Raw genomic sequence first — 25,967 nt, forward strand, 5'->3', positions numbered from 1 at the left:
TCTCCTGCACAGTGGCAGATATGTAAATACGGGGTTTCCGTACCATTTCTTGCGCATTACGGTTCGAACACTCGAACACCTATACGGATTCTCCTGCACAGTGGCAGATATGTAAATACGGGGTTTACATACCATTTCTTGCGCATTACGGTTCTAACACTCGAACACCTATACGGATTCTCCTGCACAGTGGCAGATATGTAAATACGGGGTTTCCGTACCATTTCTTGCGCATTACGGTTCGAACACTCGAACACCTATACGGATTCTCCAGCACAGTGGCAGATATGTAAATACGGGGTTTACATACCATTTCTTGCGCATTACGTTCGAACACTCGAACACCTATACGGATTCTCCTGCACAGTGGCAGATATGTAAATACGGGGTTTCCGTACCATTTCTTGCGCATTACGGTTCGAACGCTCGAACACCTATACGGATTCTCTTGCACAGTGGCAGATATGTAAATACGGGGTTTCCGTACCATTTCTTGCGCATTACGGTTCGAACACTCGAACACCTATACGGATTCTCCTGCACAGTGGCAGATATGTAAGTACGGGGTTTACATACCATTTCTTGCGCATTACGGTTCGAACACTCGAACACCTATAGGGATTCTCCTGCACAGTGGCAGATATGTAAATACGGGGTTTCGGGACCATTTCTTGCACATTACAGTTCGAACACTCGAACACCTATACGGATTCTCCTGCACAGTGGCAGATATGTAAATACGGGGTTTACATACCATTTCTTGCGCATTACGGTTCGAACACTCGAACACCTATACGGATTCTCCTGTACAGTGGCAGATATGTAAATACGGGGTTTCGGGACCATTTCTTGCACATTAAGGTTCGAACACTCGAACACCTATATGGATTCTCCTGCACAGTGGCAGATATGTAAATACGGGGTTTACATACCATTTCTTGGACATTACGGTTCGAACACTCGAACACCTATACGGATTCTCCTGCACAGTGGCAGATATGTAAATACGGGGTTTCGGTACCATTTCTTGCGCATTACGGTTCGAACACTCGAACACCTATACGGATTCTCCTGCACAATGGCAGATATGTAAATATGGGGTTTCCGTACCATTTCTTGCGCATTACGGTTCGAACACTCGAAAACCTATACGGATTCTCCTGCACAGTGGCAGATATGTAAATACGGGGTTTCCGTACCATTTCTTGCGCATTACGGTTCGAACACTCGAACACCTATACGGATTCTCCTGCACAGTGGCAGATATGTAAATACGGGGTTTACATACCATTTCTTGCGCATTACGGTTCGGACACTCGAACACCTATATGGATTCTCCTGCATAGTGGCAGATATGTAAATACGGGGTTTACATACCATTTCTTGCGCATTACGGTTCGAACACTCGAACACCTATACGGATTCTCCTGCACAGTGGCAGATATGTAAATACGGGGTTTCCGTACCATTTCTTGCGCATTACGGTTCGAACACTCGAACACCTATACGGATTCTCCAGCACAGTGGCAGATATGTAAATATGGGGTTTACATACCATTTCTTGCGCATTACGGTTCGAACACTCGAACACCTATACGGATTCTCCTGCACAATGGCAGATATGTAAATACGGGGTTTCCGTACCATTTCTTGCGCATTACGGTTCGAACGCTCGAACACCTATACGGATTCTCTTGCACAGTGGCAGATATGTAAATACGGGGTTTCCGTACCATTTCTTGCGCATTACGGTTCGAACACTCGAACACCTATACGGATTCTCCTGCACAGTGGCAGATATGTAAGTACGGGGTTTACATACCATTTCTTGCGCATTACGGTTCGAACACTCGAACACCTATAGGGATTCTCCTGCACAGTGGCAGATATGTAAATACGGGGTTTCGGGACCATTTCTTGCACATTACAGTTCGAACACTCGAACACCTATACGGATTCTCCTGCACAGTGGCAGATATGTAAATACGGGGTTTACATACCATTTCTTGCGCATTACGGTTCGAACACTCGAACACCTATACGGATTCTCCTGTACAGTGGCAGATATGTAAATACGGGGTTTCGGGACCATTTCTTGCACATTAAGGTTCGAACACTCGAACACCTATATGGATTCTCCTGCACAGTGGCAGATATGTAAATACGGGGTTTACATACCATTTCTTGGACATTACGGTTCGAACACTCGAACACCTATACGGATTCTCCTGCACAGTGGCAGATATGTAAATACGGGGTTTCGGTACCATTTCTTGCGCATTACGGTTCGAACACTCGAACACCTATACGGATTCTCCTGCACAATGGCAGATATGTAAATATGGGGTTTCCGTACCATTTCTTGCGCATTACGGTTCGAACACTCGAAAACCTATACGGATTCTCCTGCACAGTGGCAGATATGTAAATACGGGGTTTCCGTACCATTTCTTGCGCATTACGGTTCGAACACTCGAACACCTATACGGATTCTCCTGCACAGTGGCAGATATGTAAATACGGGGTTTACATACCATTTCTTGCGCATTACGGTTCGAACACTCGAACACCTATATGGATTCTCCTGCATAGTGGCAGATATGTAAATACGGGGTTTACATACCATTTCTTGCGCATTACGGTTCGAACACTCGAACACCTATACGGATTCTCCTGCACAGTGGCAGATATGTAAATACGGGGTTTCCGTACCATTTCTTGCGCATTACGGTTCGAACACTCGAACACCTATACGGATTCTCCAGCACAGTGGCAGATATGTAAATATGGGGTTTACATACCATTTCTTGCGCATTACGGTTCGAACACTCGAACACCTATACGGATTCTCCTGCACAATGGCAGATATGTAAATACGGGGTTTCCGTACCATTTCTTGCGCATTACGGTTCGAACACTCGAAAACTTATACGGATTCTCCTGCACAGTGGCAGATATGTAAATACGGGGTTTCAGGACCATTTCTTGCACAATACGGTTCGAACACTCGAACACCTATATGGATTCTCTTGCACAGTGGCAGATATGTAAATACGGGGTTTACATACCATTTCTTGCGCATTACGGTTCGAACACTCGAACAGCTATACGGATTCTCCTGCACAGTGGCAGATATGTAAATACGGGGTTTCGGGACCATTTCTTGCACATTACGGTTCTAACACTCGAACACCTATACGGATTCTCCTGCACAGTGGCAGATATGTAAATACGGGGTTTCCGTACCATTTCTTGCGCATTACGGTTCGAACACTCGAACACCTATACGGATTCTCCTGCACAGTGGCAGATATGTAAATACGGGGTTTCCGTACCATTTCTTGCGCATTACGGTTCGAACACTCGAACACTTATACGGATTCTCCTGCACAGTGGCAGATATGTAAATACGGGGTTTACATACCATTTCTTGCGCATTACGGTTCGAACACTCGAAAACCTATACGGATTCTCCTGTACAGTGGCAGATATGTAAATACGGGGTTTTCATACCATTTCTTGCGCATTACGGTTCGAACACTCGAACACCTATACGGATTCTCCTGCACAGTGGCAGATATGTAAATACGGGGTTTCGGGACCATTTCTTGCACATTACGGTTCGAAGACTCGAACACCGATATGGATTCTCCTACACAGTGGCAGATATGTAAATACGGGGTTTACATACCATTTCTTGCGCATTACGGTTCGAACACTCGAACACCTATACGGATTCTCCTACACAGTGGCAGATATGTAAATACGGGGTTTCCGTACCATTTCTTGCGCATTACGGTTCGAACACTCGAACACCTATACGGATTCTCCAGCACAGTGGCAGATATGTAAATATGGGGTTTACATACCATTTCTTGCGCATTACGGTTCGAACACTCGAACACCTATACGGATTCTCCTGCACAATGGCAGATATGTAAATACGGGGTTTCCGTACCATTTCTTGCGCATTACGGTTCGAACACTCGAAAACTTATACGGATTCTCCTGCACAGTGGCAGATATGTAAATACGGGGTTTCAGGACCATTTCTTGCACAATACGGTTCGAACACTCGAACACTCGAACACCTATATGGATTCTCTTGCACAGTGGCAGATATGTAAATACGGGGTTTACATACCATTTCTTGCGCATTACGGTTCGAACACTCGAACAGCTATACGGATTCTCCTGCACAGTGGCAGATATGTAAATACGGGGTTTCGGGACCATTTCTTGCACATTACGGTTCGAAGACTCGAACACCGATATGGATTCTCCTGCACAGTGGCAGATATGTAAATACGGGGTTTACATACCATTTCTTGCGCATTACGGTTCGAACACTCGAACACCTATACGGATTCTCCTGCACAGTGGCAGATATGTAAATACGGGGTTTCCGTACCATTTCTTGCGCATTACGGTTCGAACACTCGAACACCTATATGGATTCTCCTGCACAGTGGCAGATATGTAAATACGGGGTTTCCGTACCATTTCTTGCGCATTACGGTTCGAACACTCGAACACCTATATGGATTCTCCTGCACAGTGGCAGATATGTAAATACGGGGTTTACATACCATTTCTTGCGCATTACGGTTCGAACACTCGAACAGCTATACGGATTCTCCAGCACAGTGGCAGATATGTAAATACGGGGTTTCGGGACCATTTCTTGCACATTACGGTTCGAACACTCGAACACCTATATGGATTCTCCTGCATAGTGGCAGATATGTTAATACGGGGTTTACATACCATTTCTTGCGCATTACGGTTCGAACACTCGAACACCTATACGGATTCTCCTGCACAGTGGCAGATATGTAAATACGGGGTTTCCGTACCATTTCTTGCGCATTACGGTTCGAACACTCGAACACCTATACGGATTCTCCAGCACAGTGGCAGATATGTAAATATGGGGTTTACATACCATTTCTTGCGCATTACGGTTCGAACACTCGAACACCTATACGGATTCTCCTGCACAATGGCAGATATGTAAATATGGGGTTTCCGTACCATTTCTTGCGCATTACGGTTCGAACACTCGAACACCTATACGGATTCTCCTGCACAGTGGCAGATATGTAAATACGGGGTTTTCATACCATTTCCTGCGCATTACGGTTCTAACACTCGAACACCTATACGGATTCTCCTGCACAGTGGCAGATATGTAAATACGGGGTTTCGGGACCATTTCTTGCACATTACGGTTCGAAGACTCGAACACCGATATGGATTCTCCTGCACAGTGGCAGATATGTAAATACGGGGTTTACATACCATTTCTTGCGCATTACGGTTCGAACACTCGAACAGCTATACGGATTCTCCTGCACAGTGGCAGATATGTAAATACGGGGTTTCGGGACCATTTCTTGCACATTACGGTTCGAAGACTCGAACACCGATATGGATTCTCCTGCACAGTGGCAGATATGTAAATACGGGGTTTACATACCATTTCTTGCGCATTACGGTTCGAACACTCGAACACCTATACGGATTCTCCTGCACAGTGGCAGATATGTAAATACGGGGTTTCCGTACCATTTCTTGCGCATTACGGTTCGAACACTCGAACACCTATATGGATTCTCCTGCACAGTGGCAGATATGTAAATACGGGGTTTCCGTACCATTTCTTGCGCATTACGGTTCGAACACTCGAACACCTATATGGATTCTCCTGCACAGTGGCAGATATGTAAATACGGGGTTTACATACCATTTCTTACGCATTACGGTTCGAACACTCGAACAGCTATACGGATTCTCCAGCACAGTGGCAGATATGTAAATACGGGGTTTCGGGACCATTTCTTGCACATTACGGTTCGAACACTCGAACACCTATATGGATTCTCCTGCATAGTGGCAGATATGTAAATACGGGGTTTACATACCATTTCTTGCGCATTACGGTTCGAACACTCGAACACCTATACGGATTCTCCTGCACAGTGGCAGATATGTAAATACGGGGTTTCCGTACCATTTCTTGCGCATTACGGTTCGAACACTCGAACACCTATACGGATTCTCCAGCACAGTGGCAGATATGTAAATATGGGGTTTACATACCATTTCTTGCGCATTACGGTTCGAACACTCGAACACCTATACGGATTCTCCTGCACAATGGCAGATATGTAAATACGGGGTTTCCGTACCATTTCTTGCGCATTACGGTTCGAACACTCGAACACCTATACGGATTCTCCTGCACAGTGGCAGATATGTAAATACGGGGTTTCAGGACCATTTCTTGCACAATACGGTTCGAACACTCGAACACCTATATGGATTCTCTTGCACAGTGGCAGATATGTAAATACGGGGTTTACATACCATTTCTTGCGCATTACGGTTCGAACACTCGAACAGCTATACGGATTCTCCTGCACAGTGGCAGATATGTAAATACGGGGTTTCGGGACCATTTCTTGCGCATTACGGTTCGAACACTCGAAAACCTATACGGATTCTCCTGCACAGTGGCAGATATGTAAATACGGGGTTTACATACCATTTCTTGCGCATTACGGTTCGAACACTCCAAAACCTATACGGATTCTGCTACACAGTGGCAGATATGTAAATATGGGGTTTTCATACCATTTCTTGCGCATTACGGTTCGAACACTCGAACACCTATACGGATTCTCCTGCACAGTGGCAGATATGTAAATACGGGGTTTCGGGACCATTTCTTGCACATTACGGTTCGAACACTCGAACACCTATATGGATTCTCTTGCACAGTTGCAGATATGTAAATACGGGGTTTACATACAATTTCTTGCGCATTACGGTTTGAACACTCGAACACCTATACGGATTCTCCTGCACAGTGGCAGATATAAAAATACGGGGTTTCCGTACCATTTCTTGCGCATTACGGTTCGAACACTCGAACATCTATACGGATTCTCCTGCACAGCGGCAGATATGTAAATACGGGGTTTCCGTACCATTTCTTGCGCATTACGGTTCGAACACTCGAACACCTATACGGATTCTCCTGCACAGTGGCAGATATGTAAATACGGGGTTTCCGTACCATTTCTTGCGCATTACGGTTCGAACACTCGAACACCTACACGGATTCTCCTGCACAGTGGCAGATATGTAAATACGGGTTTTCCGTACCATTTCTTGCGCATTACGGTTCGAACACTCGAACACCTATACGGATTCTCCTGCACAGTGGCAGATATGTAAATATGGGGTTTACATACCATTTCTTGCGCATTACGGTTCGAACACTCGAACACCTATACGGATTCTCCTGCACAGTGGCATATATGTAAATACGGGGTTTTCATACCATTTCTTGCGCATTACGGTTCGAACACTCGAACACCTATACGGATTCTCCTGCACAGTGGCAGATATGTAAATACGGGGTTTCCGTACCATTTCTTGCGCATTACGGTTCGAACACTCGAACACCTATACGGATTCTCTTGCACAGTGGCAGATATGTAAATACGGGGTTTCCGTACCATTTCTTGCGCATTACGGTTCGAACACTCGAACACCTATACGGGTTCTCCTGCACAGTGGCAGATATGTAAATACGGGGTTTACATACCATTTCTTGCGCATTACGGTTCGAACATTCGAAAACCTATACGGATTCTCCTGCACAGTGGCATATATGTAAATACGGGGTTTTCATACCATTTCTTGCGCATTACGGTTCGAACACTCGAACACCTATACGGATTCTCCTGCACAGTGGCAGATATGTAAATACGGGGTTTCCGTACCATTTCTTGCGCATTACGGTTCCAACACTCGAACACCTATACGGATTCTCTTGCACAGTGGCAGATATTTAAATACGGGGTTTCCGTACCATTTCTTGCGCATTACGGTTCGAACACTCGAACACCTATACGGATTCTCCTGCACAGTGGCAGATATGTAAATACGGGGTTTACATACCATTTCTTGCGCATTACGGTTCGAACACTCGAACACATATACGGATTCTCCTGCACAGTGGCAGATATGTAAATACGGGGTTTCCGTACCATTTCTTGCGCATTACGGTTCGAACACTCGAACACCTATACGGATTCTCCTACACAGTGGCAGATATGTAAATACGGGGTTTACATACCATTTCTTGCGCATTACGGTTCGAACCCTCCAAAACCTATACGGATTCTCTTACACAGTGGCAGATATGTAAATATGGGGTTTTCATACCATTTCTTGCGCATTACGGTTCGAACACTCGAACACCTATACGGATTCTCCTGCACAGTGGCAGATATGTAAATACGGGGTTTACATACCATTTCTTGCGCATTACGGTTTGAACACTCGAACACCTATACGGATTCTCCTACACAGTGGCAGATATAAAAATACGGGGTTTCCGTACCATTTCTTGCGCATTACGGTTCGAACACTCGAACATCTATACGGATTCTCCTGCACAGCGGCAGATATGTAAATACGGGGTTTCCGTACCATTTCTTGCGCATTACGGTTCGAACACTCGAACACCTATACGGATTCTCCTGCACAGTGGCAGATATGTAAATACGGGGTTTACATACCATTTCTTGCGCATTACGGTTCGAACACCAGAGAACCTATACGGATTCTCCTGCACAGTGGCAGATATGTAAATACGGGGTTTCCGTACCATTTCTTGCGCATTACGGTTCGAACACTCGAACACCTATACGGATTCTCCTGCACAGTGGCAGATATGTAAATACGGGGTTTACATACCATTTCTTGCGCATTACGGTTCGAACACTAGAGAACCTATACGGATTCTCATGCACAGTGGCAGATATGTAAATACGGGGTTTTCATACCATTTCTTGCGCATTACGGTTCGAACACTCGAACACCTATACGGATTCTCCTGCACAGTGGCAGATATGTAAATACGGGGTTTCCGTACCATTTCTTGCGCATTACGGTTCGAACACTCGAACACCTATACGGATTCTCCTGCACAGTGGCAGATATGTAAATATGGGGTTTCCGTACCATTTCTTGCGCATTACGGTTCGAACACTCGAACACCTACACGGATTCTCCTGCACAGTGGCAGATATGTAAATACGGGGTTTCCGTACCATTTCTTGCGCATTACGGTTCGAACACTCGAACACCTATACGGATTCTCCTGCACAGTGGCAGATATGTAAATACGGGGTTTACATACCATTTCTTGCGCATTACGGTTCGAACACTCGAACACCTATACGGATTCTCCTGCACAGTGGCATATATGTAAATACGGGGTTTTCATACCATTTCTTGGGCATTACGGTTCGAACACTCGAACACCTATACGGATTCTCTTGCACAGTGGCAGATATGTAAATACGGGGTTTCCGTACCATTTCTTGCGCATTACGGTTCGAACACTCGAACACCTATACGGGTTCTCCTGCACAGTGGCAGATATGTAAATACGGGGTTTACATACCATTTCTTGCGCATTACGGTTCGAACATTCGAAAACCTATACGGATTCTCCTGCACAGTGGCATATATGTAAATACGGGGTTTTCATACCATTTCTTGCGCATTACGGTTCGAACACTCGAACACCTATACGGATTCTCCTGCACAGTGGCAGATATGTAAATACGGGGTTTCCGTACCATTTCTTGCGCATTACGGTTCCAACACTCGAACACCTATACGGATTCTCTTGCACAGTGGCAGATATGTAAATACGGGGTTTCCGTACCATTTCTTGCGCATTACGGTTCGAACACTCGAACACCTATACGGATTCTCCTGCACAGTGGCAGATATGTAAATACGGGGTTTACATACCATTTCTTGCGCATTACGGTTCGAACACTCGAACACATATACGGATTCTCCTGCACAGTGGCAGATATGTAAATACGGGGTTTCCGTACCATTTCTTGCGCATTACGGTTCGAACACTCGAACACCTATACGGATTCTCCTACACAGTGGCAGATATGTAAATACGGGGTTTACATACCATTTCTTGCGCATTACGGTTCGAACCCTCCAAAACCTATACGGATTCTCTTACACAGTGGCAGATATGTAAATATGGGGTTTTCATACCATTTCTTGCGCATTACGGTTCGAACACTCGAACACCTATACGGATTCTCCTGCACAGTGGCAGATATGTAAATACGGGGTTTACATACCATTTCTTGCGCATTACGGTTTGAACACTCGAACACCTATACGGATTCTCCTACACAGTGGCAGATATAAAAATACGGGGTTTCCGTACCATTTCTTGCGCATTACGGTTCGAACACTCGAACATCTATACGGATTCTCCTGCACAGCGGCAGATATGTAAATACGGGGTTTCCGTACCATTTCTTGCGCATTACGGTTCGAACACTCGAACACCTATACGGATTCTCCTGCACAGTGGCAGATTTGTAAATACGGGGTTTACATACCATTTCTTGCGCATTACGGTTCGAACACCAGAGAACCTATACGGATTCTCCTGCACAGTGGCAGATATGTAAATACGGGGTTTCCGTACCATTTCTTGCGCATTACGGTTCGAACACTCGAACACCTATACGGATTCTCCTGCACAGTGGTAGATATGTAAATACGGGGTTTACATACCATTTCTTGCGCATTACGGTTCGAACACTAGAGAACCTATACGGATTCTCATGCACAGTGGCAGATATGTAAATACGGGGTTTTCATACCATTTCTTGCGCATTACGGTTCGAACACTCGAACACCTATACGGATTCTCCTGCACAGTGGCAGATATGTAAATACGGGGTTTCCGTACCATTTCTTGCGCATTACGGTTCGAACACTCGAACACCTATACGGATTCTCCTGCACAGTGGCAGATATGTAAATATGGGGTTTCCGTACCATTTCTTGCGCATTACGGTTCGAACACTCGAACACCTACACGGATTCTCCTGCACAGTGGCAGATATGTAAATACGGGGTTTCCGTACCATTTCTTGCGCATTACGGTTCGAACACTCGAACACCTATACGGATTCTCCTGCACAGTGGCAGATATGTAAATACGGGGTTTACATACCATTTCTTGCGCATTACGGTTCGAACACTCGAACACCTATACGGATTCTCCTGCACAGTGGCATATATGTAAATACGGGGTTTTCATACCATTTCTTGCGCATTACGGTTCGAACACCAGAGAACCTATACGGATTCTCCTGCACAGTGGCAGATATGTAAATACGGGGTTTCCGTACCATTTCTTGCGCATTACGGTTCGAACACTCGAACACCTATACGGATTCTCCTGCACAGTGGCAGATATGTAAATACGGGGTTTACATACCATTTCTTGCGCATTACGGTTCGAACATTCGAAAACCTATACGGATTCTCCTGCACAGTGGCATATATGTAAATACGGGGTTTTCATACCATTTCTTGCGCATTACGGTTCGAACACTCGAACACCTATACGAATTCTCCTGCACAGTGGCAGATATGTAAATACGGGGTTTCCGTACCATTTCTTGCGCATTACGGTTCGAACACTCGAACACCTATACGGATTCTCTTGCACAGTGGCAGATATGTAAATACGGGGTTTCCGTACCATTTCTTGCGCATTACGGTTCGAACACTCGAACACCTATACGGATTCTCCTGCACAGTGGCAGATATGTAAATACGGGGTTTACATACCATTTCTTGCGCATTACGGTTCGAACACTCGAACACCTATACGGATTCTCCTGCACAGTGGCAGATATGTAAATACGGGGTTTCCGTACCATTTCTTGCGCATTACGGTTCGAACACTCGAACACCTATACGGATTCTCTTGCACAGTGGCAGATATGTAAATACGGGGTTTCCGTACCATTTCTTGCGCATTACGGTTCGAACACTCGAACACCTATACGGATTCTCCTGCACAGTGGCAGATATGTAAATACGGGGTTTACATACCATTTCTTGCGCATTACGGTTCGAACACTCGAACACCTATACGGATTCTCCTACATAGTGGCAGATATGTAAATACGGGGTTTACATACCATTTCTTGCGCATTACGGTTCGAACACTCGAACACCTATACGGATTCTCCTGCACAGTGGCATATATGTAAATACGGGATTTCCGTACCATTTCTTGCGCATTGCGGTTCGAACACTCGAACACCTATACGGATTCTCCTGCACAGTGACAGATATGTAAATACGGGGTTTACATACCATTTCTTGCGCATTACGGTTCGAACACTCGAACACCTATACGGATTCTCCTGCACAGTGGCAGATATGTAAATACGGGGTTTCGGGACCATTTCTTGCACATTACGGTTCGAACACTCGAACACCGATATGGATTCTCCTGCACAGTGGCAGATATGTAAATACGGGGTTTACATACCATTTCTTGCGCATTACGGTTCGAACACTCGAACACCTATACGGATTCTCCTACACAGTGGCAGATATGTACATACGGGGTTTACATACTATTTCTTGCTCATTACGGTTCTAACACTCGAACACCTATACGGATTCTCCTGCACAGTGGCAGATTTGTGAATACGGGGTTTACATACCATTTCTTGCGCATTACGGTTCGAACACTCGAACACCTATACGGATTCTCCTACACAGTGGCAGATATGTAAATACGGTGTTTACATACCATTTCTTGCGCATTACGGTTCTAACACTCGAACACCTATACGGATTCTCCAGCACAGTGACAGATATGTAAATACGGGGTTTACGTACCAATTCTTGCGCATTACGGTTCGAACACTCGAACACCTATACGGATTCTCCTGCACAGTGGCAGATATGTAAATACGGGGTTTCCGTACCATTTCATGCGCATTACGGTTCGAACACTCGAACACCTATACGGATTCTCTTGCACAGTGGCAGATATGTAAATACGGGGTTTCCGTACCATTTCTTGCGCATTACGGTTCGAACACTCGAACACCTATACGGATTCTCCTGCACAGTGGAAGATATGTAAATACGGGGTTTACATACCATTTCTTGCGCATTACGGTTCGAACACTCGAACACCTATACGGATTCTCCTGCACAGTGGCAGATATGTAAATACGGGGTTTACATACCATTTCTTGCGCATTACGGTTCGAACACTCGAACACCTATACGGATTCTCCTGCACAGTGGCAGATATGTAAATACGGGGTTTCCGTACCATTTCTTGCGCATTACGGTTCGAACACTCGAACACCTATACGGATTCTCTTGCACAGTGGCAGATATGTAAATACGGGGTTTCCGTACCATTTCTTGCGCATTACGGTTCGAACACTCGAACACCTATACGGATTCTCCTGCACAGTGGCAGATATGTAAATACGGGGTTTACATACCATTTCTTGCGCATTACGGTTCGAACACTCGAACACCTATACGGATTCTCCTACATAGTGGCAGATATGTAAATACGGGGTTTACATACCATTTCTTGCGCATTACGGTTCGAACACTCGAACACCTATACGGATTCTCCTGCACAGTGGCATATATGTAAATACGGGATTTCCGTACCATTTCTTGCGCATTGCGGTTCGAACACTCGAACACCTATACGGATTCTCCTGCACAGTGACAGATATGTAAATACGGGGTTTACATACCATTTCTTGCGCATTACGGTTCGAACACTCGAACACCTATACGGATTCTCCTGCACAGTGGCAGATATGTAAATACGGGGTTTCGGGACCATTTCTTGCACATTACGGTTCGAACACTCGAACACCGATATGGATTCTCCTGCACAGTGGCAGATATGTAAATACGGGGTTTACATACCATTTCTTGCGCATTACGGTTCGAACACTCGAACACCTATACGGATTCTCCTACACAGTGGCAGATATGTAAATACGGTGTTTACATACCATTTCTTGCGCATTACGGTTCTAACACTCGAACACCTATACGGATTCTCCAGCACAGTGACAGATATGTAAATACGGGGTTTACGTACCATTTCTTGCGCATTACGGTTCGAACACTCGAACACCTATACGGATTCTCCTGCACAGTGGCAGATATGTAAATACGGGGTTTACATACCATTTCTTGCGCATTACGGTTCGAACACTCGAACACCTATACGGATTCTCCTGCACAGTGGCAGATATGTAAATATGGGGTTTCCGTACCATTTCTTGCGCATTACGGTTCGAACACTCGAACACCTATACGGATTCTCTTGCACAGTGGCAGATATGTAAATACGGGGTTTCCGTACCATTTCTTGCGCATTACGGTTCGAACACTCGAACACCTATACGGATTCTCCTGCACAGTGGAAGATATGTAAATACGGGGTTTACATACCATTTCTTGCGCATTACGGTTCGAACACTCGAACACCTATACGGATTCTCCTGCACAGTGGCAGATATGTAAATACGGGGTTTACATACCATTTCTTGCGCATTACGGTTCGAACACTCGAACACCTATACGGATTCTCCTGCACAGTGGCAGATATGTAAATACGGGGTTTCCGTACCATTTCTTGCGCATTACGGTTCGAACACTCGAACACCTATACGGATTCTCTTGCACAGTGGCAGATATGTAAATACGGGGTTTCCGTACCATTTCTTGCGCATTACGGTTCGAACACTCGAACACCTATACGGATTCTCCTGCACAGTGGCAGATATGTAAATACGGGGTTTACATACCATTTCTTGCGCATTACGGTTCGAACACTCGAACACCTATACGGATTCTCCTACATAGTGGCAGATATGTAAATACGGGGTTTACATACCATTTCTTGCGCATTACGGTTCGAACACTCGAACACCTATACGGATTCTCCTGCACAGTGGCATATATGTAAATACGGGATTTCCGTACCATTTCTTGCGCATTGCGGTTCGAACACTCGAACACCTATACGGATTCTCCTGCACAGTGACAGATATGTAAATACGGGGTTTACATACCATTTCTTGCGCATTACGGTTCGAACACTCGAACACCTATACGGATTCTCCTGCACAGTGGCAGATATGTAAATACGGGGTTTCGGGACCATTTCTTGCACATTACGGTTCGAACACTCGAACACCGATATGGATTCTCCTGCACAGTGGCAGATATGTAAATACGGGGTTTACATACCATTTCTTGCGCATTACGGTTCGAACACTCGAACACCTATACGGATTCTCCTACACAGTGGCAGATATGTACATACGGGGTTTACATACTATTTCTTGCGCATTACGGTTCTAACACTCGAACACCTATACGGATTCTCCTGCACAGTGGCAGATTTGTGAATACGGGGTTTACATACCATTTCTTGCGCATTACGGTTCGAACACTCGAACACCTATACGGATTCTCCTACACAGTGGCAGATATGTAAATACGGTGTTTACATACCATTTCTTGCGCATTACGGTTCTAACACTCGAACACCTATACGGATTCTCCAGCACAGTGACAGATATGTAAATACGGGGTTTACGTACCATTTCTTGCGCATTACGGTTCGAACACTCGAACACCTATACGGATTCTCCTGCACAGTGGCAGATATGTAAATACGGGGTTTCCGTACCATTTCATGCGCATTACGGTTCGAACACTCGAACACCTATACGGATTCTCTTGCACAGTGGCAGATATGTAAATACGGGGTTTCCGTACCATTTCTTGCGCATTACGGTTCGAACACTCGAACACCTATACGGATTCTCCTGCACAGTGGAAGATATGTAAATACGGGGTTTACATACCATTTCTTGCGCATTACGGTTCGAACACTCGAACACCTATACGGATTCTCCTACACAGTGGCAGATATGTAAATACGGGGTTTACATACCATTTCTTGCGCATTACGGTTCGAACACTCGAACACCTATACGGATTTTCCTGCACAGTGGCAGATATGTAAATACGGGGTTTCCGTACCATTTCATGCGCATTACGGTTCGAACACTCGAACACCTATACGGATTCTCCTGCACAGTGGCAGATATGTAAATACGGGGTTTCCGTAACATTTCTTGCGCATTACGGTTCGAACACTCGAACACCTATACGGATTCTCCTGCACAGTGGCAGATATGTAAATACGGGGTTTCCGTACCATTTCTTGCGCATTACGGTTCGAACACTCGAACACCTATACGGATTCTCTTGCACAGTGGCAGATATGTAAATACGGGGTTTCCGTACCATTTCTTGCGCATTACGGTTCGAACACTCGAACACCTATACGGATTCTCCTGCACAGTGGCAGATATGTAAATACGGGGTTTACATACAATTTCTTGCGCATTACGGTTCGAACACTCGAACACCTATACGGATTCTCCTGCACAGTGGCAGATATGTAAATACGGGGTTTCCGTACCATTTCTTGCGCATTACGGTTCGAACACTCCAAAACCTATACGGATTCTCCTACACAGTGGCAGATATGTAAATATGGGGTTTTCATACCATTTCTTGCGCATTACGGTTCGAACACTCGAACACCTATACGGATTCTCCTGCACAGTGGCAGATATGTAAATACGGGGTTTCCGTACCATTTCTTGCGCATTACGGTTCGAACACTCGAACACCTATACGGATTCTCTTGCACAGTGGCAGATATGTAAATACGGGGTTTCCGTACCATTTCTTGCGCATTACGGTTCGAACACTCGAACACCTATACGGATTCTCCTGCACAGTGGCAGATATGTAAATACGGGGTTTACATACCATTTCTTGCGCATTACGGTTCGAACACTCGAACACCTATACGGATTCTCCTGCACAGTGGCAGATATGTAAATACGGGGTTTCCGTACCATTTCTTGCGCATTACGGTTCGAACACTCGAACACCTATACGGATTCTCCTGCACAGTGGTAGATATGTAAATACGGGGTTTTCATACCATTTCTTGCGCATTACGGTTCGAACACTCCAAAACCTATACGGATTCTCCTACACAGTGGCAGATATGTAAATATGGGGTTTTCATACCATTTCTTGCGCATTACGGTTCGAACACTCGAACACCTATACGGATTCTCCTGCACAGTGGCAGATATGTAAATACGGGGTTTCCGTACCATTTCTTGCGCATTACGGTTCGAACACTCGAACACCTATACGGATTCTCCTGCACAGTGGCAGATATGTAAATACGGGGTTTACATACCATTTCTTGCGCATTACGGTTCGAACACTCCAAAACCTATACGGATTCTCCTACACAGTGGCAGATATGTAAATATGGGGTTTTCATACCATTTCTTGCGCATTACGGTTCGAACACTCGAACATCTATACGGATTCTCCTGCACAGCGGCAGATATGTAAATACGGGGTTTCCGTACCATTTCTTGCGCATTACGGTTCGAACACTCGAACACCTATACGGATTCTCCTGCACAGTGGCAGATATGTAAATACGGGGTTTACATACCATTTCTTGCGCATTACGGTTCGAACACCAGAGAACCTATACGGATTCTCCTGCACAGTGGCAGATATGTAAATACGGGGTTTTCATACCATTTCTTGCGCATTACGGTTCGAACACTCGAACACCTATACGGATTCTCCTGCACAGTGGCAGATATGTAAATACGGGGTTTCCGTACCATTTCTTGCGCATTACGGTTCGAACACTCGAACACCTATACGGATTCTCCTGCACAGTGGCAGATATGCAAATACGGGGTTTCCGTACCATTTCTTGCGCATTACGGTTCGAACACTCGAACACCTACACGGATTCTCCTGCACAGTGGCAGATATGTAAATACGGGGTTTCCGTACCATTTCTTGCGCATTACGGTTCGAACACTCGAACACCTATACGGATTCTCTTGCACAGTGGCAGATATGTAAATACGGGGTTTCCGTACCATTTCTTGCGCATTACGGTTCGAACACTCGAACACCTATACGGATTCTCCTGCACAGTGGCAGATATGTAAATACGGGGTTTACATACCATTTCTTGCGCATTACGGTTCGAACACTCGAACACCTATACGGATTCTCCTGCACAGTGGCAGATATGTAAATACGGGGTTTCCGTACCATTTCTTGCGCATTACGGTTCGAACACTCCAAAACCTATACGGATTCTCCTACACAGTGGCAGATATGTAAATATGGGGTTTTCATACCATTTCTTGCGCATTACGGTTCGAACACTCGAACACCTATACGGATTCTCCTGCACAGTGGCAGATATGTAAATACGGGGTTTCCGTACCATTTCTTGCGCATTAGGTTCGAACACTCGAACACCTATACGGATTCTCTTGCACAGTGGCAGATATGTAAATACGGGGTTTCCGTACCATTTCTTGCGCATTACGGTTCGAACACTCGAACACCTATACGGATTCTCTTGCACAGTGGCAGATATGTAAATACGGGGTTTCCGTACCATTTCTTGCGCATTACGGTTCGAACACTCGAACACCTATACGGATTCTCCTGCACAGTGGCAGATATGTAAATACGGGGTTTACATACCATTTCTTGCGCATTACGGTTCGAACACTCGAACACCTATACGGATTCTCCTGCACAGTGGCAGATATGTAAATACGGGGTTTCCGTACCATTTCTTGCGCATTACGGTTCGAACACTCGAACACCTATACGGATTCTCCTGCACAGTGGTAGATATGTAAATACGGGGTTTTCATACCATTTCTTGCGCATTACGGTTCGAACACTCCAAAACCTATACGGATTCTCCTACACAGTGGCAGATATGTAAATATGGGGTTTTCATACCATTTCTTGCGCATTACGGTTCGAACACTCGAACACCTATACGGATTCTCCTGCACAGTGGCAGATATGTAAATACGGGGTTTCCGTACCATTTCTTGCGCATTACGGTTCGAACACTCGAACACCTATACGGATTCTCCTGCACAGTGGCAGATATGTAAATACGGGGTTTACATACCATTTCTTGCGCATTACGGTTCGAACACTCCAAAACCTATACGGATTCTCCTACACAGTGGCAGATATGTAAATATGGGGTTTTCATACCATTTCTTGCGCATTACGGTTCGAACACTCGAACATCTATACGGATTCTCCTGCACAGCGGCAGATATGTAAATACGGGGTTTCCGTACCATTTCTTGCGCATTACGGTTCGAACACTCGAACACCTATACGGATTCTCCTGCACAGTGGCAGATATGTAAATACGGGGTTTACATACCATTTCTTGCGCATTACGGTTCGAACACCAGAGAACCTATACGGATTCTCCTGCACAGTGGCAGATATGTAAATACGGGGTTTTCATACCATTTCTTGCGCATTACGGTTCGAACACTCGAACACCTATACGGATTCTCCTGCACAGTGGCAGATATGTAAATACGGGGTTTCCGTACCATTTCTTGCGCATTACGGTTCGAACACTCGAACACCTATACGGATTCTCCTGCACAGTGGCAGATATGCAAATACGGGGTTTCCGTACCATTTCTTGCGCATTACGGTTCGAACACTCGAACACCTACACGGATTCTCCTGCACAGTGGCAGATATGTAAATACGGGGTTTCCGTACCATTTCTTGCGCATTACGGTTCGAACACTCGAACACCTATACGGATTCTCTTGCACAGTGGCAGATATGTAAATACGGGGTTTCCGTACCATTTCTTGCGCATTACGGTTCGAACACTCGAACACCTATACGGATTCTCCTGCACAGTGGCAGATATGTAAATACGGGGTTTACATACCATTTCTTGCGCATTACGGTTCGAACACTCGAACACCTATACGGATTCTCCTGCACAGTGGCAGATATGTAAATACGGGGTTTCCGTACCATTTCTTGCGCATTACGGTTCGAACACTCCAAAACCTATACGGATTCTCCTACACAGTGGCAGATATGTAAATATGGGGTTTTCATACCATTTCTTGCGCATTACGGTTCGAACACTCGAACACCTATACGGATTCTCCTGCACAGTGGCAGATATGTAAATACGGGGTTTCCGTACCATTTCTTGCGCATTAGGTTCGAACACTCGAACACCTATACGGATTCTCTTGCACAGTGGCAGATATGTAAATACGGGGTTTCCGTACCATTTCTTGCGCATTACGGTTCGAACACTCGAACACCTATACGGATTCTCCTGCATAGTGGCAGATATGTAAATACGGGGTTTACATACCATTTCTTGCGCATTACGGTTCGAACACTCGAACACCTATACGGATTCTCCTGCACAGTGGCAGATATGTAAATACGGGGTTTCCGTACCATTTCTTGCGCATTACGGTTCGAACACTCGAACACCTATACGGATTCTCCTGCACAGTGGTAGATATGTAAATACGGGGTTTACATACCATTTCTTGCGCATTACGGTTCGAACACTCCAAAACCTATACGGATTCTCCTACACAGTGGCAGATATGTAAATATGGGGTTTTCATACCATTTCTTGCGCATTACGGTTCGAACACTCGAACACCTATACGGATTCTCCTGCACAGTGGCAGATATGTAAATACGGGGTTTCCGTACCATTTCTTGCGCATTACGGTTCGAACACTCGAACACCTATACGGATTCTCCTGCACAGTGGCAGATATGTAAATACGGGGTTTACATACCATTTCTTGCGCATTACGGTTCGAACACTCCAAAACCTATACGGATTCTCCTACACAGTGGCAGATATGTAAATATGGGGTTTTCATACCATTTCTTGCGCATTACGGTTCGAACACTCGAACATCTATACGGATTCTCCTGCACAGCGGCAGATATGTAAATACGGGGTTTCCGTACCATTTCTTGCGCATTACGGTTCGAACACTCGAACACCTATACGGATTCTCCTGCACAGTGGCAGATATGTAAATACGGGGTTTACATACCATTTCTTGCGCATTACGGTTCGAACACCAGAGAACCTATACGGATTCTCCTGCACAGTGGCAGATATGTAAATACGGGGTTTTCATACCATTTCTTGCGCATTACGGTTCGAACACTCGAACACCTATACGGATTCTCCTGCACAGTGGCAGATATGTAAATACGGGGTTTCCGTACCATTTCTTGCGCATTACGGTTCGAACACTCGAACACCTATACGGATTCTCCTGCACAGTGGCAGATATGTAAATACGGGGTTTCCGTACCATTTCTTGCGCATTACGGTTCGAACACTCGAACACCTACACGGATTCTCCTGCACAGTGGCAGATATGTAAATACGGGGTTTCCGTACCATTTCTTGCGCATTACGGTTCGAACACTCGGACACCTATACGGATTCTCCTGCACAGTGGCAGATATGTAAATACGGGGTTTACATACCATTTCTTGCGCATTACGGTTCGAACACTCGAAAACCTATACGGATTCTCCTGCACAGTGGCATATATGTAAATACGGGGTTTTCATACCATTTCTTGCGCATTACGGTTCGAACACTCGAACACCTATACGGATTCTCCTGCACAGTGGCAGATATGTAAATACGGGGTTTCCGTACCATTTCTTGCGCATTACGGTTCGAACACTCGAACACCTATACGGATTCTCTTGCACAATGGCAGATATGTAAATACGGGGTTTCCGTACCATTTCTTGCGCATTACGGTTCGAACACTCGAACACCTATACGGATTCTCCTGCACAGTGGCAGATATGTAAATACGGGGTTTATATACCATTTCTTGCGCATTACGGTTCGAACACTCGAAAACCTATACGGATTCTCCTGCACAGTGGCATATATGTAAATACGGGGTTTTCATACCATTTCTTGCGCATTACGGTTCGAACACTCGAACACCTATACGGATTCTCCTGCACAGTGGCAGATATGTAAATACGGGGTTTCCGTACCATTTCTTGCGCATTACGGTTCGAACACTCGAACACCTATACGGATTCTCCTGCACAGTGGCAGATATGTAAATACGGGGTTTACATACCATTTCTTGCGCATTACGGTTCGAACACCAGAGAACCTATACGGATTCTCCTGCACAGTGGCAGATATGTAAATACGGGGTTTTCATACCATTTCTTGCGCATTACGGTTCGAACACTCGAACACCTATACGGATTCTCCTGCACAGTGGCAGATATGTAAATACGGGGTTTCCGTACCATTTCTTGCGCATTACGGTTCGAACACTCGAACACCTATACGGATTCTCCTGCACAGTGGCAGATATGCAAATACGGGGTTTCCGTACCATTTCTTGCGCATTACGGTTCGAACACTCGAACACCTACACGGATTCTCCTGCACAGTGGCAGATATGTAAATACGGGGTTTCCGTACCATTTCTTGCGCATTACGGTTCGAACACTCGAACACCTATACGGATTCTCTTGCACAGTGGCAGATATGTAAATACGGGGTTTCCGTACCATTTCTTGCGCATTACGGTTCGAACACTCGAACACCTATACGGATTCTCCTGCACAGTGGCAGATATGTAAATACGGGGTTTACATACCATTTCTTGCGCATTACGGTTCGAACACTCGAACACCTATACGGATTCTCCTGCACAGTGGCAGATATGTAAATACGGGGTTTCCGTACCATTTCTTGCGCATTACGGTTCGAACACTCCAAAACCTATACGGATTCTCCTACACAGTGGCAGATATGTAAATATGGGGTTTTCATACCATTTCTTGCGCATTACGGTTCGAACACTCGAACACCTATACGGATTCTCCTGCACAGTGGCAGATATGTAAATACGGGGTTTCCGTACCATTTCTTGCGCATTAGGTTCGAACACTCGAACACCTATACGGATTCTCTTGCACAGTGGCAGATATGTAAATACGGGGTTTCCGTACCATTTCTTGCGCATTACGGTTCGAACACTCGAACACCTATACGGATTCTCTTGCACAGTGGCAGATATGTAAATACGGGGTTTCCGTACCATTTCTTGCGCATTACGGTTCGAACACTCGAACACCTATACGGATTCTCCTGCACAGTGGCAGATATGTAAATACGGGGTTTACATACCATTTCTTGCGCATTACGGTTCGAACACTCGAACACCTATACGGATTCTCCTGCACAGTGGCAGATATGTAAATACGGGGTTTCCGTACCATTTCTTGCGCATTACGGTTCGAACACTCGAACACCTATACGGATTCTCCTGCACAGTGGTAGATATGTAAATACGGGGTTTTCATACCATTTCTTGCGCATTACGGTTCGAACACTCCAAAACCTATACGGATTCTCCTACACAGTGGCAGATATGTAAATATGGGGTTTTCATACCATTTCTTGCGCATTACGGTTCGAACACTCGAACACCTATACGGATTCTCCTGCACAGTGGCAGATATGTAAATACGGGGTTTCCGTACCATTTCTTGCGCATTACGGTTCGAACACTCGAACACCTATACGGATTCTCCTGCACAGTGGCAGATATGTAAATACGGGGTTTACATACCATTTCTTGCGCATTACGGTTCGAACACTCCAAAACCTATACGGATTCTCCTACACAGTGGCAGATATGTAAATATGGGGTTTTCATACCATTTCTTGCGCATTACGGTTCGAACACTCGAACATCTATACGGATTCTCCTGCACAGCGGCAGATATGTAAATACGGGGTTTCCGTACCATTTCTTGCGCATTACGGTTCGAACACTCGAACACCTATACGGATTCTCCTGCACAGTGGCAGATATGTAAATACGGGGTTTACATACCATTTCTTGCGCATTACGGTTCGAACACCAGAGAACCTATACGGATTCTCCTGCACAGTGGCAGATATGTAAATACGGGGTTTTCATACCATTTCTTGCGCATTACGGTTCGAACACTCGAACACCTATACGGATTCTCCTGCACAGTGGCAGATATGTAAATACGGGGTTTCCGTACCATTTCTTGCGCATTACGGTTCGAACACTCGAACACCTATACGGATTCTCCTGCACAGTGGCAGATATGCAAATACGGGGTTTCCGTACCATTTCTTGCGCATTACGGTTCGAACACTCGAACACCTACACGGATTCTCCTGCACAGTGGCAGATATGTAAATACGGGGTTTCCGTACCATTTCTTGCGCATTACGGTTCGAACACTCGAACACCTATACGGATTCTCTTGCACAGTGGCAGATATGTAAATACGGGGTTTCCGTACCATTTCTTGCGCATTACGGTTCGAACACTCGAACACCTATACGGATTCTCCTGCACAGTGGCAGATATGTAAATACGGGGTTTACATACCATTTCTTGCGCATTACGGTTCGAACACTCGAACACCTATACGGATTCTCCTGCACAGTGGCAGATATGTAAATACGGGGTTTCCGTACCATTTCTTGCGCATTACGGTTCGAACACTCCAAAACCTATACGGATTCTCCTACACAGTGGCAGATATGTAAATATGGGGTTTTCATACCATTTCTTGCGCATTACGGTTCGAACACTCGAACACCTATACGGATTCTCCTGCACAGTGGCAGATATGTAAATACGGGGTTTCCGTACCATTTCTTGCGCATTAGGTTCGAACACTCGAACACCTATACGGATTCTCTTGCACAGTGGCAGATATGTAAATACGGGGTTTCCGTACCATTTCTTGCGCATTACGGTTCGAACACTCGAACACCTATACGGATTCTCCTGCATAGTGGCAGATATGTAAATACGGGGTTTACATACCATTTCTTGCGCATTACGGTTCGAACACTCGAACACCTATACGGATTCTCCTGCACAGTGGCAGATATGTAAATACGGGGTTTCCGTACCATTTCTTGCGCATTACGGTTCGAACACTCGAACACCTATACGGATTCTCCTGCACAGTGGTAGATATGTAAATACGGGGTTTACATACCATTTCTTGCGCATTACGGTTCGAACACTCCAAAACCTATACGGATTCTCCTACACAGTGGCAGATATGTAAATATGGGGTTTTCATACCATTTCTTGCGCATTACGGTTCGAACACTCGAACACCTATACGGATTCTCCTGCACAGTGGCAGATATGTAAATACGGGGTTTCCGTACCATTTCTTGCGCATTACGGTTCGAACACTCGAACACCTATACGGATTCTCCTGCACAGTGGCAGATATGTAAATACGGGGTTTACATACCATTTCTTGCGCATTACGGTTCGAACACTCCAAAACCTATACGGATTCTCCTACACAGTGGCAGATATGTAAATATGGGGTTTTCATACCATTTCTTGCGCATTACGGTTCGAACACTCGAACATCTATACGGATTCTCCTGCACAGCGGCAGATATGTAAATACGGGGTTTCCGTACCATTTCTTGCGCATTACGGTTCGAACACTCGAACACCTATACGGATTCTCCTGCACAGTGGCAGATATGTAAATACGGGGTTTACATACCATTTCTTGCGCATTACGGTTCGAACACCAGAGAACCTATACGGATTCTCCTGCACAGTGGCAGATATGTAAATACGGGGTTTTCATACCATTTCTTGCGCATTACGGTTCGAACACTCGAACACCTATACGGATTCTCCTGCACAGTGGCAGATATGTAAATACGGGGTTTCCGTACCATTTCTTGCGCATTACGGTTCGAACACTCGAACACCTATACGGATTCTCCTGCACAGTGGCAGATATGTAAATACGGGGTTTCCGTACCATTTCTTGCGCATTACGGTTCGAACACTCGAACACCTACACGGATTCTCCTGCACAGTGGCAGATATGTAAATACGGGGTTTCCGTACCATTTCTTGCGCATTACGGTTCGAACACTCGGACACCTATACGGATTCTCCTGCACAGTGGCAGATATGTAAATACGGGGTTTACATACCATTTCTTGCGCATTACGGTTC

This window comes from Camellia sinensis, unplaced genomic scaffold (genome assembly GCF_055761805.1).
Source record: "Camellia sinensis isolate YWXY unplaced genomic scaffold, ASM5576180v1 Unanchor4, whole genome shotgun sequence".
NCBI classification, from domain to species: domain Eukaryota; kingdom Viridiplantae; phylum Streptophyta; class Magnoliopsida; order Ericales; family Theaceae; genus Camellia; species Camellia sinensis.